The following is a 20,880-nucleotide window of genomic DNA, read 5'->3' on the forward strand; positions in this document are numbered from 1 at the left end:
TAAATGAATAACTAAATAAATAAAATTATAACATAAAAATAAATAAAGAAAATAAAATAAATGAAATAAATAAAACGAGTCTAGTCCTCGGATAATACCTCAAGTTCGGTATTGACGGTTGAAGTCGGTTGATACCACGAATCGTGCTTTTCCGGTGTTTTTGTGTTTTTGGTAAAATTTTAACTTTTAGGAAATTTGGAATTTTTAGGAAAAAAAAATGTTTTTTCCCAAAAAAGAAAGATTTTCTCTCTCTAAAAATGTTTAGAGTGAGAAGCTCCTCCCAAAAGTCCTCCCTCCAAATGCATGGGGATCCGTGCCTTATATAGGCAAACGGATCCCCGGAACTTTGGGCGACACCCGAGTAAAATTGGGCGCCGCCCAAAGGGAGTTGGGCAATCGCCCACCCTGGTTGGGCGAACGCCCAACCTATGTTGGGCGAACGCTCAACAATCGTTGGGCGTATACCCAACTGATGTTGGGCGTTCGTCCAACCATCGTTGGGCGTCCGCCCAACGTCGTTGGGCGCCTGCCCAGCGGCCGTCGGGCGCTTGCCCAACGGCTGTCGGGGATGCGTGCCCGACGGCCGTCGGGCGTCCCGCGGACGCCGAGCGCACGCCCTGTGATGCCGGACGTGCGTCCGACTGTCGTCAGACACACGTCGGCTGCCGCTAGGCGCTCGCTCTACGTCGCGGAGCGTCCACGAGCCGTTCATTCAACGACCGCGATTCTCGTTGACTCACCGTTTTATTATTATACGCTTTTCTCTTTCAAAATTTTCCCGGAACCAACCGCTTCAACCGCTTTGTTAAAGGTTTTCGTCACAGGTCCTCCGACTCGGTGTCTACACCCACTGCCACGTTTTTCTCAGTAACATAGGACTGATAGCAAAACAACACATGATTCTTGGCGGATTTTAACGGCTCAGTCTTGAAAGGATGAGCACACGCACCCATCATGAGATCAAAATCAGTCATTGCCCTTTCAATACGGGTGGGAGTCCAGGAGTCAAGAGGAGAAGCGACAAGCTTACTAAGATTGGCACGAGCGTCACTCAACGAGTCATCACTAGGCAAGGATGAATCAGCTGCGGCAGTAGACGGTCCTTTCAAAAATGAAAAATCCAAGTCGGCAAAAGGATTATCAGCTTTAAGACCGACGGGGACCAACAAAGGACGCACAAGAGCTGATTCCTGCCATATTTCAGCAACTCAATCAATCTAAACAATTTATCTCAAGCATGGATCATAAATAACAGATTAGCAAGATCATACAAACCTGAAACAATGGTGCAAGAACTAGTCGATTCAGGGAAGATGCGGAAGGAAGATGGTTTCGTGCCAGAAGTTGCAATGGAGTCATAGCCACCTCAGTCGAGTCCTCATCAAGGGACAAGGTGCCAAGCGAAGACGTCAAGTTCCAATGTTCCCCCAGTTGATCCAGTGTTTCATCCTCAAAACCGAAGTATAGGCCTTCGTCGGAGTCTTCTTCTTCTTCTTCCCTTGGTCTCACGGAAGGCCCTTCAGCAATAGCCACCCGCTCTCCCTCATCCATCATGACTGCCTTTCCTTTTCCCTTGTCATTGGTGTCAAGCACATTCGGAGCTAGAAAATTCGGATTGTTGTCTTTCCCTGAGCTACCGCTTGAGTCTAAAAAGAATAAAAAAGAATAAAAAGAATAAAAAAAAGAGTAATATAAATATATATATATATATATATACATATATATAACTAAATAAAGCAAAAGAACTTACCAACAGGTGGGATACAATGCTGAAAAATGGTCTCCCACCAAGCATCAAACGAAGGTTGATCCGATCCAAGCAGAAGTGGTCCCTGATCATATCCTGCATCCAGAACCGCAGCGGCTATATCTTCATCACTAGCCCCACACCGCTGAGAAGAGGTAGGGAATGGGAGTTGCCCCGGGATAGATTGGAAAAAGCCCAATTGACGTGCCCAAAGGCAAGGTGCATATAAGGTCAAACCAGGGTTTGATGATCGAGAGATTCTGGTTCGGTTCACCCCATGGTGTAACCGATGTGTCGCACATACCGTCATCCACCATTCAGCACCTTCATGGGGGGCAGCAGACAAGTAAGAGAGAGCCCAAGATGGTAGACACGAGTTATCCTTTGCCTAGAAAATAATAAATGATAAAATGAAAAATGAAAATATATTCGTAACTCACCTCGAACACGCGGGGCGTGCATCCTCATACGCGGGGCGTATACCAGCCGTCCGAAGACGTTCCGCTTCAGAGACTCCATTGCACGGGGCGTGCCTTCCTATACGACACGCGTAAAACGCACCAACAAGACGTTTCAGGATCAGGAGCACAAACACGCGGGGCGTGCCTTCCTACGCGAAACTTAACATCAGAGATATCACGCGTAAGCTTTAGCAATAAGGCGCTCCAAGTTCAGGAGCCGCACTACGCGAGGCGTACATTTCCATACACGGAGCGTATACCGCGCATCCGAAGACGTTCCGCTTTAGAGACTCGTTTACGCGGGACGTACCTTCCTATACGCCACGCGTAAACGTCATCGACAAGACGCACCAAGTTCAGGAGCCGCACTACACAGGGCGTAGCTAGACTTACGCGGGACGTGTTCTTTCTCTCGGCAAACTAGAGGTCAATTCTCGTCCGGAGCCCGTCATCGATCACCGATTTCTCAGAACGCATCCGGACACAGCCACGGGCTAGCCTACAAGCTCAGCCCCATCCTCATATCCAAGTCCAAGCCTTAAGATTTTTCTAACCACAAGGTAGTGGAATGATGTGGCATGGTGGAAGTTAATGGTAGTTGGAGGAAGTTGAGGAAGTTGATGATGTGGCAAGGTAGTGGGCAAAGGTTAGAGAGAAAAATAAGGGGTAGTTGACCAATAATTACCAAAATACCACTAAATAATTACCAAAATGCCACTCCAAAAAACTATAAATAGACCCCCTCCCCTTCATAAAAAAATCACTCATTCAACACACAAAACCCCCTCTCAAAACTCCAATGCTTAGTCTCTAGTCCCTCTGGTCCCTTTGGTTCTTAGTTCTTCAAGTTCTTCTTTTGTTCTTCATTTTTCTTAGCTTTAATTCCTTCTTTTAGTTTGCCTTTAGCCTCAATTTAGTTCCAATAGCCTCTTTCCAAGTTTTTTCAAATCAATTTAGCATTCCCAAGCCTTTAATTTACTCAATTCATAGCTAGAATTCTGTTTTCAAATTAATTTTCTAGATTCGTCCAATTACTTTCAAAGCCCGATTTCGTCCATTTAAATTCATTTTTTGCTTTCAATCCCTTCAACAAAGTTGTTCCTGACATCCTGAAGTTCGATCTAGTGTATTTATTTTCCCAATTCCGTGTTCAGAAACTCTATTTACAAGCCGATCTTTCCAGCCCAAATTCTTTTAGATACTCTGTTTCCAGAATTTTCCAGATCCGTCTAGTTATTTTCAACTCCCAATTTCGTCTACTTAACATCCGTTTTAGCCTTCGATCCCTTATAGAAGTTTGTTCCTGACATTCCGAAGTTAAATTTAGACTATTTAATTGTCCAATTCCAAGTTCTTAAGCACCCAATCGAGCTCCCCAAAGTTAAAGATTAAATCTACCACATTTTGCCTACCATACTTTTGAGATTGCCAATATCATATACCATACGGGCCCGACCGGCTGCAGCTCTCCAAGAACCTCGCACCAACACCAAAATTCAACGTCAATCCGAGATAGCTATTTTGGCTCCGAGTTTGTTGTTGAATTTCAATTTATTTTATCGCATTTCAATTCTTTGTATTGATTTGTTTATTCTAATTCAATTGACTACCTATATGTTTAATATAGAGATTTCTCAATTGTAATTCATTTCATTTTTATGCTTTTTGAACATGTGTATTCAAACCTTGATTCATCAATAAATACCGATTTTCCCAAAATCTCGTGTCAATTTCGCACTTTAATTTCCTTTATCTTTTCGTCTTTAATTTATCCATATTAGCTTAAATAAAAAATAATATATCTCGCAAAGTTTCTATAACGGCGCGAGAGACCCAAGAGAGACTTTTTCAATCCTTGCGTCCCTCGCCAATCGCCTCGTTTAGATTTCAAGTTTTGGCGCGCAAATTCCATAAACTTAACCATTTTGATTGAGAAATAATCTTCTCTGGCACGCCCGCATCCTAACCATACGTGACAAGGTTGAAAATTAGCATATTCGCAAAATATCGCTAACAATTTTTGGCACGCCCAGTGGGACTTTTGTTTTTAGCTTAGCCAAAAATTGCAAAAACCCGTTTATTTTCATACCACGTATAGATTTTTCATTTAGTTTTTAAAACCGCTTGTTTTTCATGCTTTGCTTTTATTCCATTAATAGTTATTTATTTATTTCTTTGTTCTTTCTTTTTTTCAACACTAGATTACTAACTTAATTTCATCATTTTCATCTATAAGTACTCACGATGGATGCCTCCTAGGAAGAACATCGGGAAAGATCCAATTCCATCGGTCTCCGAAGAGAATCGAAGTCAAAACCAAGATCACAACAATGAGTCTGGAATGCCCGAAGGCTTTATGGCCAAGACTGTGAGCCATAGTGGAGGTGCAAACCAACAATGTTGGTCCCTAGTAATTAGTTCCAAGGGGGGGTTAGGAACTAATGTAACTTTTTCGCTTTTAATTATGTTGACTTAATGTTATTTTAAGAGTTTGATAACTCAGCGTGTTGGTCAGCACAGGCGATTGACTAGTCAGACAGTTTTAGTTCTGTACTGACTAAGACTGCTTGACTTGAGAGTTGGTAATTGACACTTGAAAGGTCAGCTTCCAACTTATCACTCAGATTTACTCAGTTTCAGTTTAAATAATTTATAAGCTGAGTAAATACAACAAGCAACACATGCACATATTGAGAGAAAGAGTTTAGAAGTTACTCAGCACGACTTATCCTGGTTCGGCCTCTCTGCCTACGTCCAGTCCCCAGTTCCTCCTGGGATTTTCAATCCAATACTGAGCTCTTTCAAGGTAGAGCACAAACCATTTACAAGGCAGTGAGTATGCAAGAGTACGTCCTCTATCCGTCTACTCAGCTCCTACTAAGTACTACAACCCAGCACTTAGATTTTTCTACCACTGAATACTTACAACCAAGTACTCAGCTCAATACTCTCAATATTCCTATTGATCACACACTTGTTCTTTTTCAACTAAAGAACACCTTAGATGATTACAAAACAATCAATCTAGCATTTACACAGAGAATAGAAAAGTTGGTGTAAGATCTTTTTGTATTTGAGTGCTTTCAAGATTTTCTCTCTTGTATTTTTCTTTTGATACTTCCGCAAATGATCCAGGAACTATCATTGTCCTTTTATAGATGAATTTCTGAAGATTGGATCATTTGAGATGATTTAGCCGTTAAGTCCAAAACGACTCTTTTAGCAGACAGCTTCTGGTCAGCTTCAGTCTGTTTCGCCATTCCCTTTTTCTATTTTCTTCAGGCGTCAGGTTTTGTCTTCTTGCATCAGACTTGTCTTTTTGTGCCAGTTGTCTTTTACCAATAATCCATTGACCCATGTTTCTTGGAATTAGTCTTCTTTGTATTTTCGAGTCTTCAATTATTGGTGCAGAAGATTGGCAGACTTTGTCTTTTAGTAAACGGATCCTCCATGCTGTCCTAACTGTCACTCAGCTTCATTCGTTCTCTTCGAATGTTCAACTTTCATGCTGAGTTCCTTCTTAGTCAGCTCCGTTCTGTTTGTATAATTCTGAAGGAGTCTTCTAATTTAGTCAGCTTCGTTCTGGCAACTTTGAAGGAGGCTTCTGATGCTAAGTTTTACTCCAGTCAGCTTCTATTTTTTCATGTTGAGTTCCATTCAACTCAGCTTGGCTTATGCTGACTTTTGTCCTGTTTAACTTTATATATATTTTTGCACTCAATATTGAACAAACACATTAGTACAATTAAATCAACGGCAGTACGACCAACTATATCCCTTACCGTATCCAGCCGTAAGGGAGGTGTACCGACCCGAATTCCAAAAACCGTATCCACGGCAGTACGACCAACTATATCCCTTACCTCACAATTTTAGAGTCCCTGATTTCACTTTATTTTCAGGAGAAGAAGGGCAATCCACCGTAGAGCATGTGGCACGTTTCACCTTTCAGTGCAGTGGTTTGAGCATGGACACGAACTTCGACATGTTGCGCTTGCGACTATTCACAGGATCACTAATGGGACCAGCGTTCTCTTGGTATGCCACTTTGCCATCAGGATCCATTCATGTATGGGAGCAAATGGAAAGGCTTTTCCATAACCAATTCTATCGAACGGAGCCCGAGGTTTGTGTGGCGGAACTGTCCCGAATGACGCAACGGCATGTGGAACCAGTTGAAAATTTTATCAAGCGATTCAAAAAGATGCGACATCGATGCCGAATCAACATCCCCGAGGTCGAATTCGTAAAGATTGCCCAACGTGGACTAGAGTTCGAAAACCGGAAGAAATTTCAGGGAATCGACTTTCATGATTACTATGAATTGGTGGCCAAAGTTTCAGAGTATGAGGCATTGATGAGGGAAGATCATCGATGCAAGAAGAACTCAGTGGGAAGCTATCAAGGGGAGGTACAAACACATGAGGTAGCCATCGCCGACCTAACAAACACCGGATCTCGAACATGTCCTGTGTTGTTAAAAAATCCCAAAACACCCGAGGCAGTCAAAAGAGTTCTAACCACCCAATATACTTTTGATGTCTCAAAGACGGAAGAGATTTTCGATTATTTTCTAAAAGAGCAGTTCATCACGTTACCACATAGGCATGTAATCCCATCTAAAGAGGAAATACGCGGACGAGATTACTGTAGGTATCACGACAACTGGAGCCATAATACTCAAGCTTGTTTTGGTTTTAGAAATGCCGTGCAGGATAGGATTAACCGCGGGGTACTCCAATTCCCGGAGAATAAGGAAAGCATGCTGATTGACGATGACCCATTCCCAGTAGCCAACATGATCAATGCCACTTCACTAGTGTGGGTGGGGGGGGGGCAAAGGAAAGCAATGTTGCGACCTAAAGATCCAGCAGATATGGGTACCAAAAACGATACCGTCTAAGTTGGAGGATAGCTCAAGGCAATCACAAAATACAAAGAGAAGAGATGTGCAACAACAACGACCACGTTTTGTGACACCTTCGAGCACGTCACCCATCGATCAATGGCAAGTGAATAGCCACAAGAAGTTCCCAAGGCCTCTCTCCAAAAACGCGAAAAGAAGATTAAGGAAAAGAGAGGCAGAAAAGAGAAATGATCGAAAGGAATCATCCAGCGTTAACTCTAATGACGCGAAAGGAGGAGGAAAAAACCAAGAGAAAAACCTCCAGATCCGGGTTGGAGATTTCATCATACGGATAGAGTGTGAAGCTACCTCTTTAATCTTACCTTCGGATTTTAGAGGTGAAGACACCAAGAAGGAAGTCCCCAAACTCGAGCACAAGGAGCAAGAAGACACAATACCGAACGCATCGGGTGAAGAAGGCATGAAGAGGGTTTACTTTGACAAGCCCACTCCAAGGATGACCCTCCATATTAAACCTTTATACGTCAAGGCTCACATAGATGGCAAACCGATCTCCAGAGTGCTCATCGACAATGGATCAGCTATTAACATCATGCCGATGAAGATGGTCCTAGCCTTAGGAAAATCGGAGGAAGATATAATCTCGTTAGAGGTGTCGGTTTCAGCCTTCACGGGAGAAATCGCAAAGACTTACGGTGTCCTACCTTTGGAGCTCACTATTGGCTCTCACACCGCCATGGCTGCTTTCTTCGTGGTAAATTCGACTGCGAGCTATCAGGCGCTTTTGGGGAGAGATTGGATTCATTCCAACTCATGCATCCCCTCGTCATTACACCAACTCCTTCTATTTTGGAAGGGAGACGATGTGGAAGTTGTTCGGACGAACGAGAAGCCGTTCGAAACTTACTCCGATATGGTCGAAGCCAGACTCTACGAGGAATCTGTTGGCCCAATCCGAGTTGGGTCCAGTTACAAGGAGCAATCATATGGCAAAGAAATTAAGAACATCCTAAAGCCAATGACAATCGTACCTCGCCGAAGGCCAGTCCGTAATGAACCGATTATTGAAGAAATTCCATGATTAACACAAAATCGGGAAAAGAAGCGGTAGCTTCAGCCGCTATATCAAAACTGAATGCACAACAACTAGCGGAGAAACTATACCAAGAAAATGACGTGAGGGTTTCAGAAGTCGAAACCCCCAAAGGAATAACAGAACTGAATCCTCAAGGAGAAGAAATCCAACTACAAGATCTGAAGAGGGCAAACCCAAAGTTAGAAGATGAAGGTTCCATGGCAGTCGATCTTTTAGACGAAGTAAATCTAGGAACGGAAGAGGAGCCTCGGGTTACATTTGTCAGTAGCTTACTACGCCCAACGTTGAAAAAAGCCATTATCAGTTTGCTTCAGGAATTCAAAGACTGTTTCGCTTGGAATTATGATGAAATGCCCGGGTTGAGCAAGGACGTAGTGGAACATAGAATGCCAATCAAACCGGAATTCAAACCCTTCAAACAACCAACAAGGAGAATGAGCAAAGAAGTGGAAGGCAAGGTGAAGGAGGAGATAGAAAAACTTTTCAAGGCTAAATTCATCAGGCCAGCAAAGTATGCTGTATGGCTATCTAACGTCGTGCCCGTAGTGAAAAAGAACGGTAAACTACTGGTATGCGTAGATTTCCGCGATCTAAATTTAGCCACGCCAAAAGACATCTAAGTGATGCCTATAGCCGACATGTTAGTAGATGCTGTGTCTAAAAATTAATTAATATCTCTGTGTGATTGCTATGCGGGATATAACCAAATCCCCATTGCCGAAGAAGACATTGCAAAAACGGTATTTCGATGCCCAGGGTCAATCGGCACGTTCGAATGGGTCGTCATGCCATTCGGTTTAAAGAATGCCGGCGCCACATACCAAAGAGTAATGAATGCCATTTTTCACGATTTACTCGGCGCCTCTATGGAAGTATACGTAGATGACATCGTTATTAAGTCCAAGTGAGAAGCAGAACATGTCGGTCATTTGAGGAAAAGCTTCGAACGAATGCGGAAGTATAACTTGAAGCTCAATCCTCTAAAGTGCGCCTTCGGGGTCAAAGCAGGGAACTTTCTTGGATTCTTAGTCCACCAAAGAGGAATCGAGATCGACGACAATAAGGCAAAAGCAATCAAAGAAGCACAACCTCCAAAGAATAAAAAAGAGTTACAACGATTTTTGGGCCAAGTAAACTATTTGAGACGATTCATATCCAACTTGGCTGGGAAGTCCAGAGCATTCGCAAATCTGTTGAGGCTCAAAGACGAAGAAAGCTTCAAGTGGGACGACAAGCATCAAGCGGCGTTTGAGGAGATCAAAACTTACCTGAGTAATCCACCTGTTTTGATGCCACCAAGAGAGGGCACTCCACTCAAGCTCTATATGTCAGCAACCGACGAGTCAATTGGGTGTCTACTCGCCCAAGATAATGCAAACCGCCATGAACAAGTCATCTACTTCCTAAGCCGAACGTTGTTATCAGCAGAGACAAGATATAATCCAGTTGAGAAAATGTGCTTAGCCCTCTATTTCGCTTGCATGAAGTTGAGGCATTACTTGCTCAAAGCAAGAGTTTACGTGATCGCCAGCACAGACTTGATCAAGTACATGCTAAACCAGCCCATCCTCTCGGGAAGAATAGGGAAATGGTCACTAGCATTGGCCGAGTTCACCTTGATATATCTCCCGCAATCCTCAGTAAAGGGGAAAGCAATCGCAGATTTTGTAGCCGATCACCCAACCAGTTTCCAATATCCTGAGGAGGCGGAACTTCCAATCTATCTGGCACATAAAGAGCCTTGGCAATTAAAGTTCGATGGTTCGAGCACAAACAGCTCCAACGGAGCAGGAGTAATCATCACAGCACCATCCGGGACTAAGACGATATTAGCTGTAAACTTGGACTTCGAATGCACGAACAATCAAGCTGAGTATGAAGCTCTGATCATTGGTTTGGAAATCTTAATCGACCTAGGAGCAAAAGAAGTCCAGATTTTCAGAGATTCACAATTGGTCATCCGGCACCTAACAGGAGAATACAAATGCTCAAGTTTATCTCTGTTACCTTATTTCGCATTTGCAATCCAACTTCTGGAAATGTTTGACGAGGTCAGTTTGGAGCATATTCCAAGAAATGACAATTGGGAGGCTGACGAGTTAGCCCAAATCGCTTCTGGAATGAAGATCTCTAAAGAGACAGCATACAAAGTCGTCATCATCAGAAGACATAGTCATCCTTCCGTGGCGGATAGAGGTGTCCAGTTCGAATCATTCGACATCGATATCAACTTAGCTCAGGATTGGAGGAAACCGTTCATCGAGTACCTCAATGACCCATCCAAAAAAGTGAAATATTCACTAAGCATTCAATCTCGAAATTACATGTTGATGGCAGGTGATTTGTACCGTAAGAGCTACGACGGAATGCTACTTAAATGCCTCGGCTTCCCAAAAGCAATGGAGGTCATGAAGCAAGTCCATGAAGGCATATGCGGAGCTCACCAGTCGAGAAGGAGAATGCGGTGGCTTATTAATCGTCATGGGTACTTCTGGCCCACGATCCTACGAGATTGCATCACATATGCGAAGGGTTGCAAGAAATGCCAATTGTATGGCCAAGTCCAACGGGTGCCCTCAGAAGAATTACACTCAGTTGTGAAACCATGACCTTTTAGAGGATGGGCTATCGATCTATTTGGGAAAATATTTCCAGCTTTATCAAAAGGCGATTGCTTCATCATAGTTGCCACAGATTACTTTTCCAAGTGGGTAGAAGCAGCACCAATGAAGCAAGTCGGCCAAGCACAAGTAATCCAGTTCATCAAAGAGAACTTAATTCATAGATTCGGAATTCCAGAATCCATTACCACGGACCAAGGAACCATGTTCACAGGCGAAGATATGAATGAGTTTGCAGAAGAGTATGGGATTAAATTGATTCATTCCACTCCATTTTATGCACAAGCGAATGGTCAAGCCGAGGCGTCCAACAAGATCCTGATCCAAATCTTGGAGAAGATATTAGAAAACAATCCTAGGGAGTGGCATAAAGTTCTCTCAGAAACACTTTGGGCTATGCGAACATCTAAGACACGAGCGACTGGAGTGAGCCCGTTTTTCCTAACGTTTGGTCATGATGCAGTAATACCATTAGAAGTCATCGTGCCTTCACTGCGAGTAATGCGTCAGAATGACTTGGAGCCGGACAATTATGTGCAAGCCATGACCATGGAACTAGAAGATTTGGACTACGAAAGGCAGAAAGCGCTCGATTGCATGATGATCTAAAAGAAGAAAGTGGAAGACGTGTACAACAAAAAAGTGAAAAAGAAAAGCTTCAGAGAAGGCGAGCTAGTATGGAAGCTAATCCTACCAATCGGGACGAAGGACCGTGAGCTTGGGAAGTGGTCGCCCAACTGGGAAGGACCATTTCAAGTCCACAAGGTGCTTCCCGGGAACGCGTATTGGTTGAAGAGTTTGGGCGGAGAACCACATAGGAGATACATTAACGGCAAATATTTGAAGAAATATTTTCAAAATATGTGGGACGTAATTAACATAGGAACCGATGAGAACGTCTTGCACCGCACGGGGCGTAACTTATAACGCGCGAAGCAGCCAACCCGCGAGACGTAGAAATCATACTCCGGAAGCTCGACTACGCGCGGCGTAACTCTAGAGACGCCCCGCGTAAAACTCATCAATAAAGACGCTCTAGGTTCAGGAGCTCAAGTACGCAGGGCGCTCCTCCAACACGCGGGGCGTAGCCAGACCTACGCGGGGCGTGCCGTTTTCCTCGGCTTTAACGGTAAATATTTCCAAAGTAGGTGGGATGTATTTAACGTAGGAACTTAACCAATAAATCATTTCAATTTTCAACTAATGCATGCGTTTCTCCTTGTATCCTATGCATTTTCGATTATTTCACATGTACCATATGTTTCGGGCATAAAAATACATAAATTAGCAAATGATCATGCGGCAATTAGCTCATAGAATAATGTCCACTTGCGCTACATAAATAAATAAATGAAAGAATGAGCGTACATGGTCACAAACTCAAAACAAAGAAGGAAAGTATAGGCAACCCGTGAACGTACCTCACGGAAACAAACAAAAATCAGGCTTTGGGTATTTCGCCCAAGATTCACAAAGTTTGGAGGCAGCCTCTTTGTGTTGCTCGCTCTGTCGGTGCCATTCCAACATCTCGTCATAATGATTGGCCAATCGATCTTTCTCACAACCCAGCTCTTCCTCCATCCGCGGGAAACAAGCTCTAAACCCGGAACTGGCTCTAACCATTTCCTCTTTAGACGCTCGAGCTTCAGCCACCTCCTTCTTTAATACCAAAAGACGCTCCTCTACAGCCGCAATTTTGGCTAACCGTTGCCTATCCGCTTCTTCAGCGTCAACCAAAGCATTAAATTTCTTGCTATAGGACTCAAGCTCCGCCATGTTTGATCTAACCCGAGCTGCAAGACCCGCTGCCACGTTTTTCTCAGTAACATAGGACTGATAGCAAAACAACACACATGATTCTTGGCGGATTTTAACGGCTCAGTCTTGAAAGGATGAGTACACGCACCCATCATGAGATCAAAATCAGTCATTGCCCTTTCAATACGGGTGGGAGTCCAGGAGTCAAGAGGAGAAGCGACAAGCTTACTAAGATTGGCACGAGCGTCACTCAACGAGTCATCACTAGGCAAGGATGAATCAGCTGCGGCAGTAGACGGTCCTTTCAAAAATGAAAAATCCAAGCCGGCAAAAGGATTATCAGCTTTAAGACCGACGAGGACCAACAAAGGACGCACAAGAGCTGATTCCTGCCATATTTCAGCAACTCAATCAATCAATCTAAACAATTTATCTCAAGCATGGATCATAAATATCAGATTAGCAAGATCATACAAACCTGAGACAATGGTGCAAGAACTAGTCGATTCAGGGAAGATGCGGAAGGAAGATGGTTTCGTGCCGGAAGTTGCAATGGAGTCATAGCCACCTCAGTCGAGTCCTCATCAAGGGACAAGGTGCCAAGCGAAGACGTCAAGTTCCAACGTTCCCCCAGTTGATCCAGTGTTTCATCCTCAAAACCGAAGTATAGGCCTTCGTCGGAGTCTTCTTCTTCTTCTTCCCTTGGTCTCACGGAAGGCCCTTCAGCAATAGCCACCCGCTCTCCCTCATCCATCATGACTGCCTTTCCTTTTCCCTTGTCATTGGTGTCAAGCACATTTGGAGCTAGGAAATTCGGATTGTTGTCTTTCCCTGAGCTACCGCTTGAGTCTAAAAAGAATAAAAAGAATAAAAAAAAGAGTAATATAAATATATATATATATATATATATATATACATATATATAACTAAATAAAGCAAAAGAACTTACCAACAGGTGGGATACAATGCTGAAAAACGGTCTCCCACCAAGCATCAAACGAAGGTTGATCCGATCCAAGCAGAAGTGGTCCCTGATCATATCCTGCATCCAGAACCGCAGCGGCTATATCTTCATCACTAGCCCCACACCGCTGAGAAGAGGTAGGGAATGGGAGTTGCCCCGGGATAGATTGGAAAAAGCCCAATTGACGTGCCCAAAGGCAAGGTGCATATAAGGTCAAACCAGGGTTTGATGATCGAGAGATTCTGGTTCGGTTCACCCCATGGTGTAACCGACGTGTCGCACATACCGTCATCCACCATTCAGCACCTTCATGGGGGGCAGCAGACAAGTAAGAGAGAGCCCAAGATGGTAGACACGAGTTATACTTTTCCCAAAAAAGAAACAGCTTATTATGAGTAGATGGCACCAAAGTACGAAGAAATCTCACAACTACACTAACAGCCAAACTCGAAGAGCTGTAGCAAAGGTCCACGCCAAGATGCCCCGAAGTCTCCATTGACGATACGGTGGCCAAATGAGGAAAATAGATAAAAATCCACAGCTGCAATAGCCACAAACCACCTCTAGGTTTTATGAATGGTCTATCCTCAACAGTAAGAGCTAGGTGGTGGAATGTTGAGGCCAATAACATGGTGCCAAGAGCTAAACGACGGCCCGAAGCCAAAGCCTTAGCAATGATCAATATCTCTGCAGTAGGTCTGAGGCCTAACGGCTCGAAGATATAATTGCTAAGCATCATCCACAGAAAATGCACATGATCCTCATCATCCAACTCTCTCTTGTCCAATTTCCTTCTGATCATTTGGACATACGTCCCGGCCTCTTTGGATAAGATAGCCTTCACTTCAGGGAACGCATTTGTCTCGACACAACTCGGGACTTCCTCTCCAATAATAGGAAACCGTCAAAGCAACTACATCACGTAAAGTGATAGACATGTGACCCAACGGAAGGATCAACGAGTTACATACCGGCGAACAATAATTCAGCACCCCCTCCAGTACATTCACACAAGGAGTAATTTCATGATGGGTCAAACGAACAAAATCCCTAATGCCAACTTGGTCCCAAACACTCGCATATCTCGGCTCTAAGCGATCTACAAGGTCATTCCATCCAATGTAACAGCGAGGGAATATCAGTCCTTTTTTACTTGCAGGGAATTGATAAGTTTTCCTATGAAGAGCCAATTCGGTAGGACTACTCATGGGATAAGGAGGCAAAGGGGAGTTATTCGCAGCAACATGGCTAATAGTAAAGACGCCATCCTGAAATTGAAGTATAAACACGATCAATTAAAGCCTATGGATGCTACCTTCAAATACATGATCAGGAAATTGCAAAATTCATTGGAAATTACCTCCTGCAAGCCAAGTGTTATGCCTAAACGAGAATCAGCGCGAATGGTGTCAGAATATGAACACGCAGCTGAGACAGATAGATACAAAATTTCAGCAACACAATCTCACCCACATATGGTAGTTCTAAAACTCTTACATTGAATTCCTATTCAATCTATCAGTTTTTCAATGAATATAATTCTACATATACAAAAGCAAAAGAAAAATCAACAAAGAAAGGAAATAGAGAAGGAAATAGTTTACATACCCATGTTTGAAAAGATTGAGAGCTTGATTCTGAATGCTTGTTGAGTTTTGGGAATGGCAGAAACAAAAATAACAAAAGAGGAAGAAGAGTTGTAGATTGATTGAGATAGAGAGTTCCTAGGAATTCAAATTCTAAAAATCCTGCAGGATTCTTTCTCTATTATCTTGATAATAAAAAAAAGAAAAAGATATTTAATAAAACTTCTTTTATGCATAAATTTTATTTTCGCTATTTTATTTATGCACAAAAGAGGGGGGCAATTGTTGGCCCAAAATAAATAAATTTTATTTTATGTATATACAATACTTGGGTGTCAATTTTAGGATATAGTTTATACTTTGCCTAGAAAATAATAAACGATAAAATAAAAAATGAAAATATATTCGTAACTCACCTCGAACACCCGGGGCGTATACCAGCCATCCGAAGACGTTCCGCTTCAGAGACTCCATTACGCGGGGCGTGCCTTCCTATACGCCACGCGTAAAACGCACCAACAAGACGTTTCAGGATCAGGAGCACAAACACGCGGGGCGTGCATTCTCATACGCGGGGCGTGCCTTCCTACGCGGAACTTAACATCAGAGACATCACGCGTAAGCTTTAGCAATAAGGCGCTCCAAGTTCAGGAGCCGCACTACGCGAGGCGTACATTTCCATACGCGGAGCGTATACCGCACATCCGAAGACGTTCCGCTTTAGAGACTCATTTACGCGGGACGTACCTTCCTATACGCCACGCGTAAACGTCATCGACAAGACGCACCAAGTTCAGGAGCCGCACTACGCAGGGCGTAGCTAGACTTACGCGGGGCGTGTTCTTTCTCTCGGCAAACTAGAGGTCAATTCTCGTCCGGAGCCCGTCATCGATCACCGATTTCTCAGAACGCATCCGGACACAGCCACGGGCTAGCCTACAAGCTCATCCCCATCCTCATATCCAAGTCCAAGCCTTAAGATTTTTCTAACCACAAGGTAGTGGAATGATGTGGCATGGTGGAAGTTAATGGTAGTTGGAGGAAGTTGAGGAAGTTGATGATGTGGCAAGGTAGTGGGCAAATGTTAGAGAGAAAAATAAGGGGTAGTTGACCAATAATTACCAAAATACTACTAAATAATTACCAAAATGCCACTCCAAAAAACTATAAATAGACCCCCTCTCCTTCATAAAAAAATCACTCATTCAACACACAAAACCCCCTCTCAAAGCTCCAATGCTTAGTCTCTAGTCACTCTAGTCCCATTGGTTCTTAGTTCTTAGTTCTTCAAGTTCTTCTTTTGTTCTTCATTTTTCTTAGCTTTAATTCCTTCTTTTAGCTTGCCTTTAGCCTCAATTTAGTTCCAATAGCCTCTTTCCAAGTTTTTTCAAATCAATTTAGCATTCCCAAGCCTTTAATTTACTCAATTCATAGCTAGAATTCTGTTTTCAAATTAATTTTCCAGATTCGTCCAATTACTTTCAAAGCCCGATTTCGTCCATTTAAATCATTTTTTGCTTTCAATCCCTTCAACAAAGTTGTTCCTGACATCCTGAAGTTCGATCTAGTGTATTTATTTTCCCAATTCCGTGTTCAGAAACTCTATTTACAAGCCAATCTTTCCAGCCCAAATTCTTTTAGATACTCTGTTTCTAGAATTTTCCAGATCCGTCCAGTTATTTTCAACTCCCAATTTCGTCTACTTAGCATCCGTTTTAGCCTTCGATCCCATATAGAAGTTTGTTCCTGACATTCCGAAGTTAAATTTAGACTATTTAGTTGTCCAATTCCGAGTTCTTAAGCACCCAATCGAGCTCCCCAAAGTTAAAGATTAAATCTGCCCCATTTTGCCTACCATACATTTGAGATTGCCAAGATCATATACCATACGGGCCCGACCGGCTGCAGCTCTCCAAGAACCTCGCACCAACACCAAAATTCAACGTCAATCCGAGATAGCTATTTTGGCTCCGATTTTGTTGTTGAATTTCAATTTGTTTTATCGCATTTCAATTCTTTGTATTGATTTGTTTATTCTAATTCAATTGACTACCTATATGTTTAATATAGAGATTTCTCAATTGTAATTCATTTCATTTTTATGCTTTTTGAACATGTGTATTCAAACCTTGATTCATCAATAAATACCGATTTTCCCAAAATCTCGTGTCAATTTCGCACTTTAATTTCCTTTATCTTTCCGTCTTTAATTTATCCATATTAGCTTAAATAAAAATAATATATCTCGCAAAGTTTCTATAACGGCGCGAGAGACCCAAGAGGGACTTTTTCAATCCTTGCGTCCCTCGCCAATCGCCTCGTTTAGATTTCAAGTTTTGGCGCGCAAATTCCATAAACTTAACCATTTTGATTGAGAAATAATATTCTCTGGCACGTCCGCACCCTAACCACACGTGACAAGGTTGAAAATTAGCATATTCGCAAAATATCGCTAACATAAATATAATTAATTTAATAAAATTCGAGTGAGTTATGTGGATGTATATTAATGCATAGTTAAATATAATAATAATATCAATTAAGTAATAATTGTACAACATGTAGAGAATTTGTATAGTTAAATATTATAATAATAAAGTAATAATACTCATTTAATCAATTAAGTAATAATTGTAAATTTAAATATATAACAATTTAGGGTAGGTAAAGAGATATTGCATTAATTAATTGAATTTAATAAGTATTATTATTACATCAACTGCTGCAATTTATTGTACTATATAATGTAAGAAGTTTGTGATTTTTTTCTTCACAAATGTACATCCCCACAAACTTAAATCTTCAAGTACGGCTATGATGAATTTTGTTAGAGTTATATGATTTTTTATGAATTGTTTTTTAATGAATATATTTTCATGCAGTATGGCAATATTGCAAATGAAGGCTCGCTTCAACCAAATTAGCTACCTCTCTGCCGAAAAAGACACGTGGAGAATAAGAGTCGGAGTTATTAGATTATGGGAAGCACTTAACACAAAAGAAATTAATTTTGTAATGAGTTTGGATATGATATTACTAGATGAATAGGTATTTATGTAATATTTTTATATATTCATTAAAACTGAAATTTCATTGATATAATTTTTTGTTGCAAAATAGGGTAGCACCATTCATGGAAGTATCCGTAAAGCTCAAATTGATAGATTTCGAAGCAAATTACATGAAGCTAAAATTCATGTTATTGAGAGCTTCAAATTATACCAGCTTCGTAAAGCTACATACCTATTCCTAATGAGCATAAGATTGTGTTTCTTCTAACAACTAAAGTAACACAGGTGGATGAGATTGATTGTAAAATTGCTCTCCAGAAGTTTGAGTTTGTTACTTTTGACAAGCTTATTGATAGTTTTATAATTTAATTCAGTTTCAAATTAAATATTAATTTCAATTGATTTTACGATATTAATTTTGCAGATGTTGTTGGAAGAATCACATTAATAAGCTCGATCAATGAAATTGATGTTAGTGAAAAGAAACGAAAGAAAGTAGATCTCGAGCTGATGAATTATGAGTACGATCTGTAATTAAATTTTTCTTCAATTTAATTTAATTTCCCTTATTTTTATCAAAATAAATATATATTTATACTTGGTTGCTTAATTATAAAGGAAAAATGATTAGAGCCACATTGTGGGGGAAAGTAGCCATAGATTTTGATGGAAGCTCAATTTCCACAAAAGATCAACCACGGTTATTGTTTTAACATCAATGACCGTGAAGAAGTTTTTGGGTAAGCACAATTACTAAATAGATATGAATATATTTTTGTATGTAATAAATAAAATATTTTTTTTTAATTGTAGGTCAATATACAGTATCTTCGACTACATCAACTAAGATATATTTGAATTTCAACATTCCCAAAGAAATTATGAACAAGTAAAATTTTTTTGTATATTAATGATTGTTTCAATAATCAATTATCTAAGTCTTTTTTATTATTTATAGGAATGTCAGAACCAAAGAATCCATTCGAATCATACCCAATGAAGATAACAATGAGGATTTGGAGAATAAGAAGTTTAGGATTAGGGTGAATATAGATATATTAAAAAAATTCAATGGGAATCAGAGGAGCAGGTAAAATTTATGCTTTTTAATTAAAAATTAAAAAATATATTATAATAATTATATAATTGGTCAAGAGAAGACTTCCACAGCGGCTGCTATAATAAAAAAACATCAATGATAAATTCGGATGGTACTATTTGGCATGTGAAATTTGCCGAAAGAAGATACATTTTGGTGCGAAGAATGTGAACGAAAACCAAGGACTGTAATTCCAAGGTAAAATTTAATAGTAAAATTACAATAATCTTTCTTTGCATATTGAACAAAATTATAAACATATATTATTTTTTCACAATTACAGATATAAGCTCGAGAGTAGTTGAAGACTTAAGTGATTATACGATATTTGTACTTTTTGACAGAGAATCAGAGAATTTGTTAGGGATACCAGCAGTTGTTTTATTGGAAAAACAAAATTATTCTGCATTTGAAAAACCTGTTTTATTCAATCGAATTGAAGGGAGAAAATATATATTTCAAATTCGATTAAGTGATTACAATCTGAAAGAAAGTTATCAAAAGTATACTGCAAAGAAGATCTATGCTTATGATGAGGAAATGGAGGCAAAATACATATCGTCAAAAAAAGAATTGGAAGAGGCAAAATATGACCAAAATACAAAGTTAATTTTATATTATAATGTAAAATTACACTAATAATTAAACATTTTATTGTACCTAAAGTTATTTTCAGACATGCCATATTTTGTTATTTATTTTATATTAGGAGAATGGAAAAGGAAAAAGACCAAAAAATTCAAATGAGGAGAAGGAGGTATCTGAAGATGAAAACAATTCAAATGCGAAGAAAAGAAAGAATGAATGACATTTAAAGTCGGCAATAAGCAAACTTAGCTTTTCAATGAAATTATTTTCGTGAGAAACTTTAAGTTTCGTCTCAAATTTAGAGGATTTCAATTGAACTATTACTTTATAGTTTTAATAAGACAATTTGAAGTTTGTGTGTTCTTACAATTTAAGTTATTTGGTTTGGTTTCAGTTATCATTTATCCCAACATGTATATTTTAAAAAGAATATCAATATCATTATATGTAAATGATATAAAATTAAAAAATTAAATAATCTTAAATAATTGTACAAAAAATTTAGATACCTGCGCAACGCGCGGGGACAATACTAGTTATATTATTAAATCACAAACATATGAAATCTTTTTTTAGAACCAACTAATATGCAATTGGTGTAGAATAACAAGCAAAATATTTATCTTTTATAATAATATTTGAAATTGACCTAATTTGCCAACGTTAAGGGTAAAATTGCTATTGTTTATCAACGTTAGAGATAAAATTGCTCACGACTCTAAACGTTAGGGGTGTTTTTACATCCTATCCCTATTTTCAAGCCTAATTAATGAAAAATGAAGTTGTTTCTTCGTTAATAGAAGATATGCAGTTTCAAGTCTTATTTGACTAGCCGTAAATTGAAAATATCAATTTACATGTACCTAAATTTTAACCATCAGTTCAGTTAGGCATGCTTTCCAATTTAATTTTTCGGTTTCCGAGTCGGATAACGGTTTTATTGGTTTTCTTTTTTGTGCACCCTTATCACTGATAAAAAAAAATATGGGGATGGAATATAGGAGTAGTTGCCGACCTTACCTTATATGAAGATAACCCTATTGGAATGAAAGTTGAATAGTGTATAAATTGTAATAGTAAAA

The sequence above is a fragment of the Euphorbia lathyris genome, chromosome 7 (genome assembly GCF_963576675.1).
Source record: "Euphorbia lathyris chromosome 7, ddEupLath1.1, whole genome shotgun sequence".
Lineage (NCBI taxonomy): Eukaryota > Viridiplantae > Streptophyta > Magnoliopsida > Malpighiales > Euphorbiaceae > Euphorbia > Euphorbia lathyris.